At 40.7% G+C, this 21561-nt stretch overlaps 1 protein-coding gene across 1 annotated transcript in view; it reads left to right on the top strand.

The window, feature by feature from the left end:
• The window catches only part of LOC108784279 (cytosolic carboxypeptidase 6-like), a 727452-nt gene that overhangs the window by 533046 nt on the left and 172845 nt on the right, over positions 1–21561 (top strand). The gene's annotated exons all lie outside the window — the stretch shown is intronic.

Below are 21561 nucleotides of genomic sequence, written 5' to 3'. Positions count from 1 at the left end.
ATATATATATATATATTATATTGTATGTAAAATCATTCTTTCCCAATGGAGCACCCCCATTCTGAAGCTGAATGTTTGATACATATCTTTTCTCCTATTTCTCGTCTGGACGGTCACATGACATTGCAGGGTCCCCTTTCTCTTCTCCCGTGGCCAGGTTATTACTTGCCTGTGATTCCACAAGGGAATATTCACCCTCTTTTCTTGCCTGACCATTGTTACTGAAAGGAAATCCAAAATGTAAGGCTTCTACAGAAGGTAAGTGGTATCCTTCCAATGGGGACACATTTTCCAGCTAAAACTGTCTAAGAGGCGATTTTTTTCACATTTAAGAGATTCCTCTTGCTTCCTGTGTCTCTGTAACAGGAAGCAAAGAGAAAGTTCCCCAACAGGGATAAGCTCAGGTACGGTCCAAATCTGATTTTATCTGAACCTGGAAGGAAGCTGTCAGTGCTGGTTTGTACAACTGCGGTTGGGGCATTGGTGGTGAGGTGATATCATGGCTATATATTGCCACATGACCATATTTGGTCAATGACATCCCTACTAACCAATGTGTCAAAGGCAGCAAAATTGGAAACTGATAGAGGTATGTTCCATCTCTTTCTCTGTTTAAAAAATAACAATAAAAGTTTTGGTTAGTGATAGGCTTTAAAAAAGAACTCCAGGCATGTAAAAAATGTTTAGTAGGGCTAACTCTGCGCTGCAAGGGTTAAATGCCCATTTTGGTCTAGGTTCTGAAATAAAAAAGATATACTCACCGGATCCTCAGTCACATGTGCCTGCTAGGCCAGTCCCTGGAGCCTCTTCTCCTTGGAGCAGTCTAAGGATCTGTGATGTCATTATGTCCATTGACTTGCATTGAATATGGGGACGCCGAGAGACATTCTACAGCCAGAGCGGAAGGTCATTGGACCAAGGATCAGGTGCATCTGCTATATTTTACACGCAAGACCAAAATGAGCACTGCAAGCGTTAATTTTTAACATGGCTGGAATTCTTCTTTACAGTGGAAACATACAGAAGAAGACTTAGGATGTTTATTGCTCTTCACACTTTGGAGATTTAGCGAGACATAAAGAAGCAGGTGAATGCAGGTTCCATTCATTGGTGTATGACTTTGTTCCTTATCTTTTCTGCTTTTAAAATTTTCATGTGCCCTAAAGTTGCCTGCAGGAACCTAAAGGGAAATCTAATTTTTATGCTTGGACAGGTTTGCATCAAACACTTCCCTGTTTGGGAAAACAAAAAATATCTAAATATATAAAAGCATGAATCTGAATAACATGGTGCAAACACTGTACTTGCTTTGTAAAAAAATATTCTTTTTTTTTTTATTATTATTTCCGCTGACTTTATATACAGCGCTAAAGCTGAACCCAGCAACAATTACTGACGTTATGTATTCACTTCAATAAATAATTAAATGTATTTAACTACTTCAAGACCAGGTGTTTAGACCCCCTTCCTGGCCAGGCCATTTTTCAGTATTCAGCGCTGTGGTACTTTGACTGACATTTATTCCGTCATGCAACGCTGTACTGAAATGAATTTTATACCATTTTTTGGGGAGAGATAGAGCTTTCTTTTGGTGGTATTTAAACACCACTGGGGTTTTTATTTTTATGATAATTAGGAAAAATTGCAGAAAATTCTGAAAAAAAAGTTTTTTTTTTTACATTATGTTAGGAAACATTTATTATTACCCAGTTTTTTGGTAAGATATAAAAGTCGGGGTCACGTCGGGTAAATAGACACCAAACATGTCAAGCTTTAAAATTGCGCGCATCCGCGAAATCGCAGAGAACTACCATACCCAAAACTGGCCATAGGCGACACTTTAAAAGCTTTTACCGCTCATCAGTTTAGTGTTATCAGTGATTGATGGCCCTAGACTTATTGCTCTCACTGCGGCGTTCGCGGCGATATGTAACATGTGCGGCGTAATGGGCGCAATCGTCTTTTTTGCACGTATGAGCCCCCCGACGCATGTTTACATGCGTCGGGAGACGGCCGTTTTTTTACTACGGCCGGCCCGGAAGTGGTTAAAAAGGATTTTTAAAACCTCAGCGGGTTTTTTTGCTTATATCTACTGCTAGCAAGTTTTGCTATATGCAAAAGCATTTAAAAAGTTTACAAAGGGTTAAAACGTACCTGTGTCCCTGCCGTGCGCTCTCGTTCGAAGATCTGAATATTCTCGGGCGGCCACAAAGGATCATGGGACGGGCACATGCGCAGTACAGATCTGCGGCCGGGAGAAGAGGAGAGACACAGAGTAAGTTACAAGGTATGTAGCAGCGTGCACCCGCACAGACTCTGTGGGACAGGAGGAGACAGGAGTCAGCGCTTTATCAGAGACCGCCGCCAACGCTGGAGGGACTCCTGAAAACTACTGGAAGGAAGAAGAGGATCGGATCAAGAGGCCTCATTTAAGGTAACTCCTTACGCTAGCATTGGGGAGGGATTTTGCCTTTAATGTCACTTTAATTGCAAAAGGTACCTGATTGTAATTATCAACCTCCATGTAATCCCTTGTACAGTAGAATATATACTGAAAGAGGGAGGGGCAACAGTAGGAGCCAATCAGATGTGCTGTCAGCAGAATGAGCAGAGTGAAAAGCTCATTAGTCTTCTGCTGCTTTTTATTATTCTATTTGTTATTTAAAACTGAGTTCCAGCTATAAATGCAGTTGAAACACATTTTACTGGTGCTGTTTTACATGCCGCAGGAAGTGTATTACTGGCCATCCCGTTCTGAACATTACACAGTTCTGCAAACAGCAAAGCAATTAGTGATTTATGTATTTATTTTTACTGCTACAGTTGTTCTTTCCTTAGCCTGTGACTGGACAGTGAAAGGAGAAGAAGCAACCTTATCGGCTCACCTGTTAAGGTGCCCATAGACCTTGCAATCATCGGACGGATCGAACGGCCCCATCCTGCCCCGATTATCACACGGTTCAATTAGCGGCCCTTAGCAGAGATCACCTGGATGAGTTGTGCTAATCGACCGCACAGATTTTCGTTTGTGCATGAGCAGTGTTAATCGTACGAATTGTGACGTACGGCAACACCACCAACCTTGTGAAAATCGTACGATTCAACAGAAGTTTTTTAACCTGCTGGAAAGACAAACGTCGTACGTTTGTACAGTATTTGCGGTTGTACACCGCCCATCAACCTTACAAATATCGGACGAAAACGCAATCGCAAACGAAATTTGTCCGATATTCGTAAGGTGTATGGGCACCTTTACTCTGTTCTCAACTCCCATCATCATGCTCCTAGTTAGCACATGAGCACTGCAGCACAACTGATTGGTTCCTTGTGCTGTTTTTCCCTTTCCCAGTCTGAACACTGCTGTATAGGAGATTTCAAAAGGCTGATACATATATTTCAAATGCTTCCCTAAACAATTATGATGCATTGACATAAAAAGAGCTGCGTTAATTGTGTATTTTGCATCAACCTTGAGTTCAGCTTTAAAGGCAGAGAATAAAAATGGAGGGCACCAATGTAGCTGCACTGTCAGGCAGAGCTGTGTTAATCTCAAGACTGAATGCACAGAAATACAAATCCTTAGTCAGATAAAACGGCTGCTATAAATATATTTCAATTGAGTATTTAGATGATTTCCTGGAGTTCATTTTAATTACAGTATTTGCATATTTTCTGTCTGTCAGTACATTGTTGAATGGCTGGCAATCCTGTACTCTTCTTGAAGAGAACTCTGAATGCTAAGCCAGTTTCTTCCCCAAAGTATATTAATTAGGGTTAAATATCTCAGTGGGAAGAAGAGCCCACATAAATATAACGCAGTTCTTGGTATTGCACCTGCTACCCTGTTGTGTTAATGTTACATAAAAGCAGCTTTTAACAATGCACTGAAGACATGGCAAGGAGACTTCCGCTCATAATTGTTTTGCATGCTGTAAACTCCAGCATATTCACTATCATTTTTACATTTATATATTTATCGGTTGAATGCCATTTAAACATAACTGCAGACACAAAGGTCGTAAAAGAGAGGAGTGATTGGAACGATGGGAATCATCATGCAAAATAGAAGCAGCATTCAAGAAGAACTCTATACCCTAGAAATACATACATAGCACCTCCAACTTGTCTATGTATGGTTACTGATATCTCTAAAATCATGATTTTTTATTGCTTTAGAAAAAATGTGACCTGTCCCTTTAAGAAAAAGTATCGGTAATTGGTATCGGCGAGTACTTGGAATAAAGTATCGGTACTCGTACTCAGCCTTAAAAAAGTGGTATCGGTGCATCCCTAATATCTATATATATTATATATACTATCCTGTTATAACATCAGCATTGTAATAGGATACATACTAAATACATTCTTTTTGATAATGCAATCAAATCTTACTTGACATTATTTCATTTCATTAAGTATATCTAAGACTAAAAGCGAAAATGGAATATATTGAAGTGTATCTGTCCTTAGATGTATTGGCTGCATTATTTTTCTTTTTAGGCTTTTTTTTTCTTTTATTTTCACCCAGTGGTCCGGGCAGTAAGTCTGTTATATTTCAACTTCCTTTAACAGACCAAGCTGTCCAGCCAAAGTGGCAAATAAAGGTTTGAGACAAATCACTGAACACCAACAGGTGTGCTTACAATGGTCAGCTTTTGTTCATTTATGTAAAACCTTTATCCCCCCACAAAAACTGTTTCTGTAACTGCTAAGTGTATTCCCACTTTTGTAGTTATATTTGAGGAAACCCCGCTATTTGTTTGTTATATGTTCCCATTCACACAGTATACCGAAAAGTATTTAAAAAAAAAAAAACATTTCTTACCTTTTAGATGTTTTGTTGCAGCAGGCAACATGGCTGATTCTAGGTCATTTTGAGCACCGGCACAGTGATCTGTCTATGTAGAAGGACTTAGGACAGAACTGTGTGGATTGTATTTTTCCCAATTACTTCTAACATTAATTTTAATGCTAAAGCAAGGCTTTTAAGACTTTACCATTTTGTTAGGACAGGCAATGTTCAAATCTACTTTACAAATTATACCGAACAAACCCCTCATAGCCCCTCCTAACTTAACAAAGAAGGAGAAGCATGTTGAAATGTTAACCATTAAGAAGCCAAGAAACCTTAACCAAAGCAAAAGCACTTTAAACTGCAAGAAGCATTTTTTAAAATATTTTTTGAGCTTATGCGAAGTTAAAGTGAACATGTAACAAATATAAAATAGGTGTTATCCCAAATTGACTGCAAAAGTTGAACTACACTTTTAAAAGTTTTAGCTGGAGTTCTGATTAGTTTAACTTGTGCTTCGTTGCTCCTCCATAGAATATAGTCACCCTAAGACAGAAAGTGTGTTACTGGCTAGATTACCAGGTAAAGACAAGAAACAAAAAAGCCAGAAAAAAAGAAAACGAATGCGGCCACCACATCTAAGGACTGGTAAACTGCAATATATAACATTTTTGTTTTGGGGTTTAAATACACTTTAACTCTACTTGTGTTGTGCCCTTACCTTTCCTTTTAGGTGCTTTTTTAATATCATACTATGAATGTAATTATGTCATAAGGTTTTTAATTTGCTCTCCAGTTGAGGACAGGTTGCTCAATTAATATTTTTTTGGTTTACTTGTTCTATTATGGCTACTTTGTTGTTGTTGTTGTTGTTGTTGTTGTTATTATTATGTGGATCAACAACTTTAATACATAAAAAATAAACCTCTCTTATAAAAAGCATAATTTTGTATACAGTAGAAAAGCAAGCCCTGTGAGGTGTCACATGTTACAATACATTTTAGGTCTGTCCCTGGAGCCCCCAAGTTGCAAATACCAAGTCAGAACATAGACACAATTTAAACATCATACAACAATGATTGAGGCATCAATATTGCATTCTGGGATGTGGGTTGGGGTGGGGTGCCTATTTTACACAGTCACCATTTGCACAGTTATTTTAAGAGGCACTTTAGTAGGCTTTCACATAAAACGTTAGGGCTGGACTTTAGGTTGCCTATTATTGTAAAACAATGTTGCTTTTCTTTTTTCTTTTGGCCGTAATTTCTATAAATATTTAGTAAACCATTTTGTATATTTAGATAATCACACACTTCCAACCTCTAACTATAAAGTTGCACAAAAAAAACATTTTATGGAAAATTGTGAAGACCTACAGAACAGGTTAGAGTTTTACTTACCGTAGTTCAAATCTTTAAAGGGTATCCCACCCAGCTCCAAAAAGACTAGGGACACTCATGGTAGCACAAGTCCAATTTTAGCTCCATTGTGATGGTTGCCTTAACGCAGTGGTTCTCAACCTGTGTAACCTCAGGACCTACATTTGTCCTTGGTCATTAAGTCGCAACCCAAGTCACACTGCCATGGAATGCACGACATTAGGATACCGTGCTTTCCGGTACGGGTGAATGAATTTTGGGTGGGAGGTGCGTTTGGGGTACCATTTGAATGAATGGCAACACAACACACCTCTCACACCAGAATGCAGGGTAAGTGCGATTATATGGTACAGTGTGTTAATCGCATGGTTCCCTACCTTATGACAACTGGAGTGGATCCTCAGCCTGGGGTCCAGTGTGGGCTGCTGTGCTGTGACGGAGCTCCATCCATATGTGCATTGCTTGTACAGCTCCGGTGTGCTCACTGTAGAGATGCCGGGAGCCAGAATGTGATGTCATCATGGCACACTATAGAGGACATGCAAGGGAGCTGTAAGCAATGCACATATGGATGGATCTCCATCCCACCTCAAGTTGACACTCGGCGTCGGGCAGCATATTTTGAATAGCTGCTTGGTGCGAGAACTGACAGTGCTGCACTAGGGGGAGGCAGAGGAGCCTCTCACCTAGAAAAGTGGAAGGCATGCGGTGACCTACTAAACACGTGGTCATGATCCACTTTTTGGTCACGACCCACCAGTTGAGAACCAAGGCCTTAACGCAACACACATTAACGCACAACATAATATATATTAAGGAGGGACTTGAACCACCAATTTAACTGTCTCCAAAAACAGTTACTTTTAAGGCAGGCCAACTGTCAAGGTTGCCAGTGTTCTTATTTCAGTCCTTTTGACTGAACTTTTAAGCTATCAAATGGCTGGTGTCATAGCTGACCACATGTGTAGCACCATGGCAACTACAATCCAAATAGAGGCTAAATTTGCACCTTCCGTGGTTGTAAAGCATAGGAGGGTGTAGTTCTGCTTTAACACACTACATCAGACCCTGCAAGTGTGAAGGGAGCCTAAGAGGACTGCATGAACCCCCAAATCAATAGTTTGGAATGCCTGCCCTTGAGCAACAACTGTAGCTTAAAAAATCGAGTTGCTCCAGGTAGAATCTACTCTATGTTGAAGATACTAATAAGGTGCATAATCAGAAAAGATTTTTCGGGCAGACAGTGGTTAAAATAATTACATAAAAAGACACTTTTTTGAGTAGGGCTCCTCTTTATTACTGGAGGGAACCAATCTTTACTCATTTCCATTCTGCCTGGTAATGCAGGAAATGGTTTTTTTTTAAACCTCGAGAAAACTTTCTTGTTCCTTAAATGAAAATCCTTCAAAATATTTAACATATGGAGCCCTCTGGGCATCTGTTTAAGCTTTGTGGGAGAGCGGGCTAAAGTTTTTTCTAAGTGTTTGAAATAAAGTTCTATTTAAGCTTTTGAAAGGAGATGGATTCTCTGTAATATTCCCAAAGAGCTTGTGTTCAAGACAAGTTAGGCCTTTGAATCATTAACCAGGCACTGATTGATTGAAACATCATATTTCTTGTGCAGGCTGATTTAAATGATGTATGCAGGGCAATGTCTGTTCTGGTTGGGAGGATTATACCTCTCTGGATTTTTAAAAGCTCAGTCCCCAGGCATTTTAGACATGTATATTTTGGAAAATATTTTTTCTCCCTCTCTTGCATTTCATGCAGATAATTGCCAATTATACCTGATGCTTATTTTTAAGGATGCCCTTTGTTTGTAGACTGTTTTGTGGCACATAAGCATCATACAGTTATATTGGCTGTTTATAAAAATGTTAGCTTACTTTAAAGAGATTAAATACGTAAAGAGGGAATTCCTTCTTGTGACGTTTTAAAGAGTTTCTAAACCCCAAAACAAGAATTTCTTATATTGCAGCTTACCAGTCCATAGATGAAGTGGTTGCATTAAAGCAGACCTTCACTTTACCTCACTGGCTCCCCCGGGAAGGGGGGCTCTTAACATTGTTATTTCGACCCCCTACCCATTCTCAAACCCACAGCCTCCTGAGATATCCACATCACATATCCTAGAAGGCTGCAGGAGTAGAGGGGGGATCCATTAGTAGCTGGCTGTCTGAACTCAGAAGAGACATCCAGCTCCTGAGAGGAGGAAGATGATGGTGCAGGACCCCACCTGAGCAGAGCAGCGGCTCCCAGCAGGACAAGGCTGGATTCATTAGGTGGTTGAGTATATTTTTTCAAGAGAGCCCAGTGTCAGAGATAATAAAATAAAATGAACAGAAGGGGGAGGGAGTAATGAGGGTCTTCTTTAAGTTTGCCTTTTTTAGGCTTATTTCCTTCATTTTCATCTGGTGACCCTTCAAGTAACACACTGACACCCAATGTAAACAGTACATTGGGTGTGAGTCACTTTAAGGACTCTTCAGATGCTTTATCATAGAACAGCCAAACTAGGAGAAAGGGTATAGGGCGTCAGACATCCATGGCAACAATAGACTCCAGACTCACCAATCTCTTCCAGATTCCACAATGTAAAAAAAAAACTTCCTTTGCACAGAGGATGCCACTGTGTAGTAGAGCAACAGCTGAATTAGATCTTTCCTTGTGAGAGACACCAGGCTTGTTCTTAAGGTCAATGCCATCCTTGCCTTCCTGGCATCTCCAGCAGTTATAGGGCTTCTCTGGTTCACCTTACTACACCGCCTGGTACACCTCCTGGGTCATCATGTGGCCTCCTTCAGGCTGAAGGCCTTTGTACATCCCACTCCCAGGCCAAGCCCAGAGGCAGACTGCCCTGAGCACATGGCAATTCCTGAGTCCCCAGCACTTCTCCAGCATGCACCACTGGCCATGAAACTCCTAGTGACTGGCTGGTGAGGCATAGCCACTCCTAATGTTCCCCTATTGGCTGCCCCACTCTGTGGCAGGGTCACACCCCACTCACAGGTAAGTGCAATCAATAGCAGAACACCTAGAAATGACCAAATGATACCAGACTAGACATCAGCCAGACTGATTACAAGTGCTATCAACACTAAATTTAAATTGCCACTCCACGTAGGGTGGAAGGGCTCAGGGCCTGCCTTAGGCCTTTAGGCGCCCTGTGCGAGATGGGGGGGGGCGGACGAGGGAGCGCTGTCATCGGATGGCCAGCGCCCAGCGGTGAAGGGGAGAGAAGCCGCCCCCAGGACGAGCTGTGTCGGCCGCACGGCGCCCTTGTTGCCATGGCGCCCTGTGCGGCCGCACTGCTCGCACACCCCTAAGGCCGGCCCTGGAAGGGCTACATCTACATTCGCTCATTCTGTTGTATCTATTGAGGGAGCCATGGTTGCCACCTAGGCTGGACTTCAATTATGTCTATCTTTGTTCATATCCATCACACTAGGATTATTTTTGCTTTCAGTTTAGCCCACAGGAAGTGATGAGGAAATGAACTGATATTTTCTGTACTTGCTGAAAATGTTTTGCCTGCCAAATGGAGAGTAATGCAACACCTACATCTAAGGACTAGTAAGCTGCACATTGTCACACTTTTATTCTTGTATTTTTTTTAATGTAAAGTTCTGCTTAAAGAAACTTAAACTGTAAATGGACACAGAATAAATTTGCACAATAAACGCCAATTACTATTGATAGCTGCAACCTTGAAGCCACCCACCCTCAACAGTTAGTATAAGCATTTGCAAAGCTATAAATGTCCATTGTGGACTAGCAGTACTGATTTACAGTTGGTGTGTAAGAGGTGAGAACATGGACAGTGAGGTGTTTCAGCTGCTAAGCTCTAGAGACTAAATACCCAACGCAGGCCACGCTGTTCTTCTTTAGTTGATCACGGTGAGCTCACCAATGATTTATTTATTTACTAAAGACAGGCAAGAGGGGGATTCTGGGAAGTAATAGAGAGATGGATACTACATAAGCAACAGTCACTTTGTTTAGGCTTAATTGAGGAAATAGAAGTAGATGTTTAATCAGATAGATTTTGCACTATTTATAGTCTTAGCTTCACCTTCCAGATACAATAGTTGTGCAGGGAGTCTAATTATAAATGTGTTGAATAGTCACCGGAGTTTGACCCAGTGCACTCAGTAACAGACCTGGTCAGACATTCCTCATCCCCTTCTCTGTAATACATCCTTTTAATGCAGGGTGTGGCTGTTACTCAGCTCTGTCAGCATAGAGCACTGAAGTGGTAGAGCAAGAAACAGACTTTTCACTAGGAGAAAAATATATTTTAAGACATTTATAAGCCACAAATCATAACATGCTTATTTATAGTACAGGGCTAAAATAAGATTAAAAGGTGCTTCAATTGGACTTTAAAGTAAACCTGTATAGAGTAGATTGCCTTTACTAACCTGTTTTCTGAAAATGTTAGTTGCCTGGCTATCATGCTGATCTAATGTTTTCTATATTTTCAAAGTTGCTTACCAGGAATATTTACAGATCTGAGTTCTGATTTCACTCTGACGTTTTGCAAGCTTTTATGGTCGGCGTGTAAAGAATGTGCTTCCCCCTATGCCTAAGCTGTCTGTATAGGTGTCCTACTTTATCTGCTCTTTTCCTGTGCTGTTTTGTTTTTGTATCTGTGTAGGCTCTCTAATCTTCTATAAAGTTTCTGTATATTGCTCCAGAAGTTATTATGGTGCTGGTTCTGTGAAACTGTGTTGCTAGGGAAGTTTCCCTGAATGCTCAGCATAGTGGATCACTGTAGCTTCTTTTGTTGGGTCTTGAAAACCTAGAAGGGAATGCCAATGCCATGCTGTGTACCCGGAAATATCTGCATCCATAGACTTTGCTTGTCATTTTAAATAGTATACATGGCTAGCCATCAGATGAGAGCGGGGAATTGTTGGGGCGGGGTAAAAAAAAAAGAAGACAATTACCTGAGACACACAGACCTGTGCCATTATTTAATATTACCTAGTTTTTCTTATTAAGAAGTTTTATACTAGGGATGTTCCTATAGATGAGCTCTTGATAGCAGTTATCCATGCAAAGGTCTTAACATTGTTTACCTTAGTGCTGAAAAAATCCTTAGCATTTGTTCCAGCTGTTCTAAGAATTGTACTTTCACCTAACGTCGACCTTTTGTACCTGAACCCAGTCACAAACTACAAGTTCTAGTAAACAGATTTATTTAAGCTGCAAAGTGGCTCTTGTGTCTCCCTGTACTCGTGATGTTGTTATAGATGAGCTCTTGATGGCAGCTATCCATGCAAAGGGCTTAATATTGTTGACCTAAATGCTAAAAAAATCCTTAGCATTTGTTGCAGTTGTTCCAAGAATTGTACTTTTACTTAACGTCGACCTTTTGTACCCGAACCTAGTCCCAAAGTGCAAGTTCTAGTAAACTTATTTAAGTTGCAAAGTGATTCTTGTGTCTCCCTGTACTGCAGAACTTACCAAGTGAATGAGGCCATCCCTATATATATCTCCCTGTCCATCTCTCCCTGCTGTGGTGCCTCCTATTTCTTCCTGTGTCCCACGGAGTCTGTCCTGTGTGCACACTCCTGGCGTGCGTACATTTGCTGACATTGCCTCACTCCTCCTCTGCCCTCCAGTAATATGAAGTGCGCATGCTCTCGTGCACATCATCTACTGCAGAGGCATTTGAGGAAGCTGTGCTCTGCAGCCAGGAGAGAGAGGCACAGACACAGGTACATTTTTAATTGTTTGGCCACAGTGCACTTTTGTTTAAATGTTGGGGCATGCTGTACTGCTTGCTGGCAGTAGATACATGTCAAAAAATGAGCCTTTAGTACCACTTTAAAGCTGATTTTCAAATAGTGCCAGTGTAAGTACTTGAATTGGACTTGGTGTCAATCCCCTGCATAGAAGCAATTAGACTAGAAGGCAGGGACAGCGCTGGGAGCCAATCAGGTGTGCTGCATGTACATATGCTGACAAGAACATGCTGTCAGGAGGGTAGTGCAACAAATTGACCTCATCAGTCTGCTGCTGCTTCTCCACTGTCCAGTAATTGGCTGGGGGAAGGGAGGTTACCAAACTGTATTGTATTACTGTAGTGAAAAAAGGGAGGTCATCTGGCTGGCTCTGCTGTCTGGCATGGCTTTGTAAATCTCAAGACTGGAAGGACAACAATATATATCTTTTTGCAGGGAAAAAGTTTTCTTATATGTATTTCAATTGTGTATTTAGCCATTTGCCTGGAGTTTATCTTTGACTGACTGAATATACAATTCAATCGATTTTCACCCCCCCAAAAAAAGATCCTGTAAAATACCAAGGTGTATAGTAAGGGACACTTGCCATTTTAAATTGGACATGAAGAAAAAATGTTTTAAGCTGCCATAATGGTGAGCCACCCCTAGGATATGAGTCCAGAGATTGGTCCACATGAAAGACAATTTATATTTGCCATCATTAATAATGAGAGGACCTTTAAAGTGTGAGCGATGGATGATGCATGTTACAGGGGGCAGGTGATGGATGTGTTTGTAAAGGTCAAGGTAATTCCCAGTGCAGGCCTCTGACCTTTCCCTCCTCTCAGTACTGTGTGCCGGGACTAAAATACATTTCACTCAGCTGTACATTCAGTAAGAGACAGGAGATGACAGAGATAGACTATAAGCCATTGTGGAGCGATCTGTCAAAGATCTCTGATGCAAGATATCAGGGCCAGATTTGGCATCAACACGCAATGGTGTAAGTTCTCTGTGTTCAAAAATTCCCATTGCCTAATATTTATAGGGCAGTACAACAAAAATACAATAGTAGAGACTCTAAAGGCGCTTTAAGAATAATTCCTGGACAATATTACTTCCATATTTTATTATACACTTTTAACACTCCAAACACAATTGTGGATATTCATTATCATGGAGATGATTCAACACAATAAAGATTATTTTCTTAACCTCCAAGCACAACCATTATTTTGCTCCTTTGTGTTGGAAAATAAAACAAATACTTCATTAGTACAATATTTGCTTCACCTTTACTTTCTTCAAAAAAGAGTTATTTGAACTCCAGACAGAGAAAAAAAAGACTCAAATTAATGCAGCTTTGTCTTCATTATTACAACACTAAATGTATTTTTTATTGCAACTTCAAGCTGTTTAATTACGTCAATTTGATCTGGTATCAGCTTCTTGCAGACCCTATAAAGCTAAAAGTGGGGGCGATATCCACACAGGCCAAACCAATCAGTTGTGTGCAGTGCAAGGAGAATGCTGAAAGGATGAGTGATGGTGAGATGAACTCATCGGTCTGCTGCTTCTCCTTTCACTGCCCAGTCAGGGGAAGCGGGAGGGGCAAATCATGTGAATATTGTTAGAGTTAAAAGGTCTTAAAACTATTTCAGATTCTGATTAAATCACTTACAATGGATGCTGCTTCTTGATGTTTAACAGTTTTATCTTCCTGCAGAATCAGCTGGTCCCCTGATCACTGGCTCTGATATCCTGTTTTAGGGTGTCTCATTTCCCTTGCAGGGTCCTATAGAGCCACCTTTATGTGTGCTAGTAAGCTTTACACAGGTACAGCAGGACCAGTCACTCTCCTTCTGCCCACTCCTCTTTCCGCTCTTCTAAAAGCTAGTAGATGGTCATCTGCCAGAGACCGCTCTCCCCTGTGACCTTACACTGGATAGGAAGTTCAGAAAAGCCGGGCTGAGTTGGAGCTGTTCAGAAACATAATGACTGTAGTGCTTGGCCAAAAATGTAAAGAAATACTTTGCTGGGCATTTTGTTTCATCTGAATTCATTACTGAAAAATTAGAAAATAATGTTTAATACTACTTGAACCGTGGACGAGAAATATCAGGTCTTCTGCCTTGTCAGATACAGCTCTGCTGTATGGCTGAGCTATGTGAATGTCAGGACTCCTCAGCTGTCCGTCTTTTTTGGCCTGATGTACAGATGTACGAAAAGGTAATATTTACCAAAAGTGTTAAGGTGCATTCACACCAGAATCAGAACCAAAAACGGGGTCAGTGAAGGTACATTGACTTGAGTTTGCATAGTCTGTTGACATATGTTGCGTTTTGTGACGTTGTGTTTTTTGTTACATTAAGCTATATAAGGTATTGGTTCTGCCTTCTTGTGACACGCCTTAGCAGTTCACACCAGTCTAATGTGTTGCGTTGCGCTGAAAAAAAGTAGAGCCTGTTCTACTTTTTTTTTCAGTGGAGGGCAGCGCATTGCAAGGGACTGGTGTGAACTGCTCCCATACACACCCATTCATTTTAAGATGTCCTTGCATTGGCATTTATTGAAAACGGATGCAATGGATCTGGTGTAAATTGGGCCTTATTCTGCATTATAGAAAATGTGAAATCTGCGATTATGGAAGAATCGGGTATGGAAGCTGCTGTGCTATGGACCTTAAGGTCAAAACAATAAAATAATGGATGTGCAGCGCTAAAAGTGGTTCATGTGCAAACACATATATTAATTGTACTCAATCTCTCAAGTGTAATAAATGTGATCCATCTTTCAGGAATATTAAAGTGTATAGAAAAATTATGGTGAAATAATCGAATAGACAAAAATTATGTGAGAAATAAGCAATGAATACTAAGTGACCTCAATGTCACCATGTAAAATGCCCTTATCAACTCAAGTACGACAAAAAGTGCATCACAATTAAATAAGATAAATAAGAACACTGTGTAGCTGTGTGTTAGCTCTAATAATAACACAATCAAATCACAAATCAGTAATCAATGGTGATCCATCCAAAAAAAGTCCAAGTGTGATAATAGTGTATATAGTCCAAAGTGAAATAATTCAATCATAAACTGTAAGTTTTCTATGTTTTTTAAATAAATGTGTATACTTGCCACACCATGAGGGTTGCAGGTCCCCCTGAGGACGTCGTCTGTGATACGCTTTAATGTATGCAGGTGGCAGGGCTTTTTGTGCTTCTCCCTATTCTCAATGCACAGAATTGCATGATGCAATATATTGACAGGACTACTGATATTATTCATCCGATGCATGTAAAAAATCAAACACTTCTACAGAACATCTTCAAATGACATTTAGGTCATTTTGTTGGCCAGCTTGTCAAACAGAAGTTCCCATAGTGTTAATGTTTTAAAGTGCTTACAGATATTCTTCACCCAATTTGAGTGTCTATGGTTGAAACAGGCAACAATGTTATTGCTGTACACACTCTATCAATAAATGTATTGCAAGCAGTGTATGTACCTGGATTTGAACTCCAGGCAACATTTTTATTAACATTTGCAGTGGGGCTACCTCCACACTACAAGGGTTAAGTGTTTTCTTTGTGTCTAAGGAGCAAAAATAAAAAAAAAGTTATATTCACCCAATCCCCGGAGGCCAGTTTGCTGTTAGATCGCTTGTTCCAGGCGTTCAACCCCTTCGCTGCGGCGGTCTAAGAATTCTTGAGTCACAGTTTATAGGTTGTGAAGACGCTGATGGACATGCCATCGCTGGAGCGTAGGAGGGAAGAGGCTGGATGGAGCGCCGGAGGTTCAGGTGAATCTAACTTTTCTATTTTAGTCCCTAGAGGAAAACGAGCAGTTAACCCCTGCAGTGTGAGGGTAGCCTGTTGCTTGTTGCGAAAAACAGCAGAAGAGCCAGTACGTTATAGTGCTAACAATAGACATGCTGATAGAAGGAGATAGCAGAAAGACAGAGAGGTGAGCTCATCAGACTTCTGCTTCTCCGTTCATTGCTTAGTCACAGTCTGGGGAGAGGACCAAGACCAGGGAATGTTACTAAACTATAGCAGAGAAAAATCAGGTCTCCTACCCTGCCAGACAGGGCTGTGATGTGTGGCAGAGCTGAGTTAATCTGAAGACTGGGTGGACAGAAATACAAAACCTATGTTAAGTAAAACAACTTCCATATATGTATGTATTTGTTTATTTAGCTGTTTTCCTGGAGATCACCTTAAACAAAAAAAAAATGCAATCACTTCTAATAATCACGCGTCATTTTTAAAGCTCATGAAATGAAAAGGTTTCCTGACATTAATGAACACGACTGATTTGCTGAAATTAACTCTGTCCGGCAACTGTAATCATTGTAAACATTTATTACTCTGCATGCTATTGCCTCTGTCTTCTGACAGGCCAGCCTGAGGTAATTTGATAAAGGTGACAAAAAATGGCTCATATATCTGTAGTTTCACCCTGACCTTCCCTCCTGCCAGAAAATTAATTCCGGAGCTGAAACAAATGCATTAGCATTGTCAGATAAATGCTTTGCCTAGAAGCGTCGCTCGTACATTAATCTATCACGCAACAGAGTATGATAGAGCAATGACACCAATGACACTCACAATTTCCATACACGCACTACATTTCTATCCTATTTCAAAATTAATTTGCAGTTTCTACTCTGTATATGGTCAAGGTATACAGCAGATCCGTGGGATCATAGCTCAAGTATCATGGAAGATCATGTTAGGTGCGCTTGTTCCTGGTCTATTGTGCTGAAAACATTCTGGATATCCCCAGACACAGCAAACAGACTGACAGGGTTGATAACCCTTCCCCACTCTATCCAAAACTAACATAAAATAACTGGCTTCAGGATCTGTACACACCATTGCGGTAATGCGCCTTGGTGCAATGTGGTGCCATTTATTCTGAATGCATTACATCGCCTAGCAAAGCACTAACGTGTTGCGTTGTTCTGCCTAAAAATTCTGGTGCATTAGGCATTGGCTACCTTAAAGTAATGCATACTATTGCCCAACATGCATTAATGGGCACTCAACGCTGCAGACCGGTGTTATGTGAAAGGGTCCTTAGATACGCTTTCAGCACCAGATTCCAGTTATATGATCACTAGCCGGTTCTAAATGTGCACTTACATCTTAGGCAATATAAATAGTGGTACATCTTAAATATTTTAATAAACTTTCCCTTGTGGTAATGTGCAATATACAGTATGTATACAATATATACACAAAATACATAGATAAGGGAGCACTAACCAATTGTTCATCATGAGTTGCAGGCAGTGGATGAGAGCTACCCTACTCTCCTTTAGGTGGAAAATCCAACTCGTGCAGTACCACGTAAATTTTTATTCAAAGTAGAAACATGTACAGTCTATACAACAGTTTCAGACCCCCAGGATCCTTCTTTAGATAAGACAAGAATTCTAAGAACATGATAAAAAATAGTGCCACTATACAGGTACAGTCAAGAGGGACGCTATAAGCGTTTGAAACAAGTACCTACCTAACTAAATGTCTGTCCTAAGGCACGTATGACATATGCACTACAACGGTGAGGGTCTAAAATACCATATATAACAAATATTGCCACTGCTTTATTGTCATATATTCAGTTACTTATTGCAGCATTGGCTGATAAGTTTCCTCTGCTGGGGTGTTGACAGCAGTTCTGTGTCTGAGAACCTGAGATCTAAATCCCAAAAGTTGATGTATCTGAACTATCATTTTATTTAAAAAAGCAGTAAAATAACCCCCTGCCACCACAAAGCATATGTTGTGGCAGTGTGATACCCAGAAGATGAGTACATTGGAGACTGAACAATCATCAGCATAGATTTGATCCATTGCTACCGTGCTTTTCTACTTCTATGAGATTGTTGTTGCCGAAGCCCCCATGTAATCCATTGCCGTGGCTAAATCCACAGCTCCAACATTATGATAAGCCTAAAGTATCCTGCGGCACAATAAATAATGGCAATACTCAATGTGTCACTGCATGATCTCAGAAGGTGGCGTAAACCATGGCATAGAAACTTGTTTATTATTCCCTTCAAATATTGGTGATGGTTTGGCACCATGGGTAGGATAAGAAAAGGGCAAGGTATCAAAAGACACAAACTAGAATATCTGACCTAAAACTGAAATAAAATGGATGATCCTTGCTGTGCGTAGCACCCAAACAGATACTAAATTTCATTTTCTAATCTGGACAAATTTAAGGCCAGAGATCAATGCCCAAAGAGCTACAATCCATAGCAATCATTTGTCTCTAATCTGACTTTAGTGAACTATATTCTGATTGCTAGGGGATACTGCAGCTTGCACATCATGACATTAATAAGTCAGTTGGAGTTTGAATGCTGAAGTCAGCACGCTCACTATACTTCATTCCTGTTTCTGGGTAAGAGACTCACTGACCAATGTAGATTAATGAATTCAGTACTATAGACCAGTGCATGCGGAAGCAGCCCACAGACTGGTCACGTCATATGAGAAGTTACCCTTTCCATTGTGTTTCCATTTCCAGGCCCTGTGTACCAGGAAAGGGTTTAAAACTGTCTACTTTCATATTGTTTGATAATCAAATCCAAATTTCAGCCCGGAGCGCAGAATGCTGACTCTTAACAACCTTTCCTAATGGAAAATGTAATTTATTTTCAAAATAAATGCCACATCTGCACAAGAACACATATTGGAAGACTTAATGTAGCTGAAAGTAATTTGTCTTAGGTTGCTTTAAAAGCTTGCACTCGCCTTTTCTTGTGATATATAAGAATACAACAAGATTTACATGACACAGACAAACAGGCTTTTTACATCCCAGTAAAACTGGCATTGTATTAGTTTGTTTTATACCTGATGCTTCATTGTAAATGTATTATTTTAACTTGTTTCCCTTAACAATATACTGGTGGGATGCTGCACTGAGTCTTTTTATTGGGATTACCAAAATCTGTATCTCATTTGTTTTTTTTCTTTCAAGAACCAACAACATTAGATCATTTGTTGGGATTTTGTTATTTCCACTGGACAATATAACGTTGTATTCAACAGTATAAAAGAAAGAAAACATATTTTTTAAGCAGTTAAATGGACAAACATGGGGTCACATGACCCAAGGTATTGCCTGGGCACCACAAGCAGAATGAAAAGGTTATAGCCTGTCTCCATGTGTGCTGCCACCACATAGCATGCGCTATACGGTCCACCTTATAGTGATGGCATCGGCCATTTCCACCCCTGAAACTGCTATGTAAGTTTTGACTTATCCAAAAAGTGGACCCTCCCAGCAAGTGAAACATGGCACTACCAGATCTAAAGATAAGATCTTGTACACTTATCAGGATGTCAGAAATTAAGAAAAGGTCATTTTCTGACTTTTAATGGAGAGTTTGGGTCCAATAGAAAACCTAAATATTTTTTAAGATAAAGAGCTAACAGATCACTAAATATAAGTGTAGCGCTCACCCCCGAAGGAGCCGCTGGATTAACCTGGGTCATCACTAGTCTGTCTAGGGGGTTTGATCTTCAGCAGCCCCAGTAGCATTAACCGTCCGGTTCTAGTGCCCACAAAGCTGATGTCCACTCCAGTAATGCAATGCTGAATAACTTTTATTAAACATCTTCACACTGGAGAGAGAAGGTATAGTGATCCTAGGGATCCAGGTTGTAACAGATATATTCTCCAGACTCACCAGACCTTTTAAGCATCTCAGTGTAGATCCACTTGGAGTACAGTGAATGGTAATTGAAGTAACAGATGAGCAGGAGATGAGTACAGATCCTCAGCAGGACAGGCAAGCTCCAGAGGTCCTCTATGTTCCAGACACCTCCAGCACACATCAGCTTCTCTGGTTCTCCTCCTCTGGCAAACAACACAGGCCTCCTCTGAACTGGAGGCCTTGGGAAACTCTTCCCACACTCCAGCTGATGCCCACCCCCAGGCCTCAGGCCTAGCCTGGGGGGCAGGCTGGACAGCTCACAGCCCTAATGCATGGCTGGTCCCGACTAGTCTGAGCACATGGCAAATCCCTCCAGTATATGTACCCTATCCCAGCATGCACCACTATATCTGTTACAACCAGTGATTGGCTACTGTACTGTACATACACTGCAGTGCCTCTCATTGGCTGCCCCATAATATAGAATAGTCACATTCCACCCAAGGGGCTACAGTCAATGCCAGACACCTGGAATAAAGCAGATAATTGCCACTATAATCAAGCCAGGCTGACTACAGCCCTGGCTATCACTAAATGTATAGTAGCCACATCACAGAAGGTGATAGGGGCTACATAAGCAGTTTTCACTTTTACCTAATTTGTTTGCAATGGAGGAAAAGCAAAAATGCAATCCAGAATCTGAAACCCTAAAATGTTGTGCCTGTTCCCATCACTTCTATTGTATTATTCTGCCTGACTGCACAGCTTACCTTGAGCAGATCTGGTGAAGTATGTATTGCATCTCGGGAGAAAGGATTTTATTTTTTATTTCCGTGGTTCAGAAATGTTCAGCCAAGACAGGCTGAGGAGAAGAGGTGGCCGCCTCAGTCCAATGTTGTAAATTCTTTCACACATTCCTGACTGTTACAAACATGGGGATCAAAGAAACAGTTTTGGTCTGCTCCGGAAACAAGTTTTTCTTGGGTTGTGTCATTTAATCACAACAAAAAATTGGAGGGATGCTGTAAACTTAAACTGCACAAGATAATTTTTAATGTGAGAGTGGTAAAATTGTGGAATTCACTTCTGCAGTTAGCTATACGGGCAGAGAGCACTGACATCTTGAATGAGTTCCTCAGTTTGTAGAATATACAGGGCTATGGAAATTGCTAGCAATATACACACAGGCACATTATATAGGTTGAACATGATGGACCTGTGTCTTTATTCAACCTTGACTGCCTACTATGACATTCCAAAAATACTTTTACTATCTATGGGCATAGATGAAATGGTGTGTACATGGACAGAGAACTGGCTAGAGGAACGTGTCCAGAGAGTATCGATAAATGGCTCTTTTTCACATAGGTCTAAGGTCGAGAGTGGCGTGCCCAGGGGTTCTGTAGTAGGCCCAATACTGTTTAACCTGTTTATTAATGATATCGGGGAAGATGTTTATAGCCATGTTTCTGTGTTTGCAAATGATACTAAAATTGGGAGGGTAATAGACACGGACTTAGACATTATAACATTAAAAGAGGACCTGAATAAAATAGGGGAGTGGGCACTACATGGCAGATGAGGTTTAATGTTGAAAAATTGAAAATAATGCATTTTGTGGTTAAAAACAGGCAAGCGGAATACATATTAATGGGTACTCCACTAGGGATGTCAGAAATGGAAAACATTTTGGGGCTCATAGTAGACCACAGATTAAATAACAGCAACCAATGCCAGGCTGTGGCAAACAAAGCTAGTACTGTCTTGTATTAAAAAGGAATGTTCTGTAGAGACAAAGCAATCATTTTGCCACTTTATAGATCACTGGTTCAGCCTCATCTTAAGTATGCGGTTCAGTTTTGGTCACCAATCCACAGAAGGGATGTCCTGGAGCTAGAGAGAGTCCAGAGAAGGGCAACTAAACTAATTAAGGGGCTGGAGGACTGAAGCTACGAGACAATGTTGCTAAATTTAAACTTGT

The sequence above is a fragment of the Nanorana parkeri genome, unplaced genomic scaffold (assembly GCF_000935625.1).
Source record: "Nanorana parkeri isolate BGI_ZX_2015 unplaced genomic scaffold, ASM93562v1 scaffold106, whole genome shotgun sequence".
NCBI classification, from domain to species: Eukaryota; Metazoa; Chordata; class Amphibia; order Anura; family Dicroglossidae; genus Nanorana; species Nanorana parkeri.
Note: the sequence above shows the minus strand (reverse complement) of the source record. Positions and strands in the feature narration are given on the sequence as shown.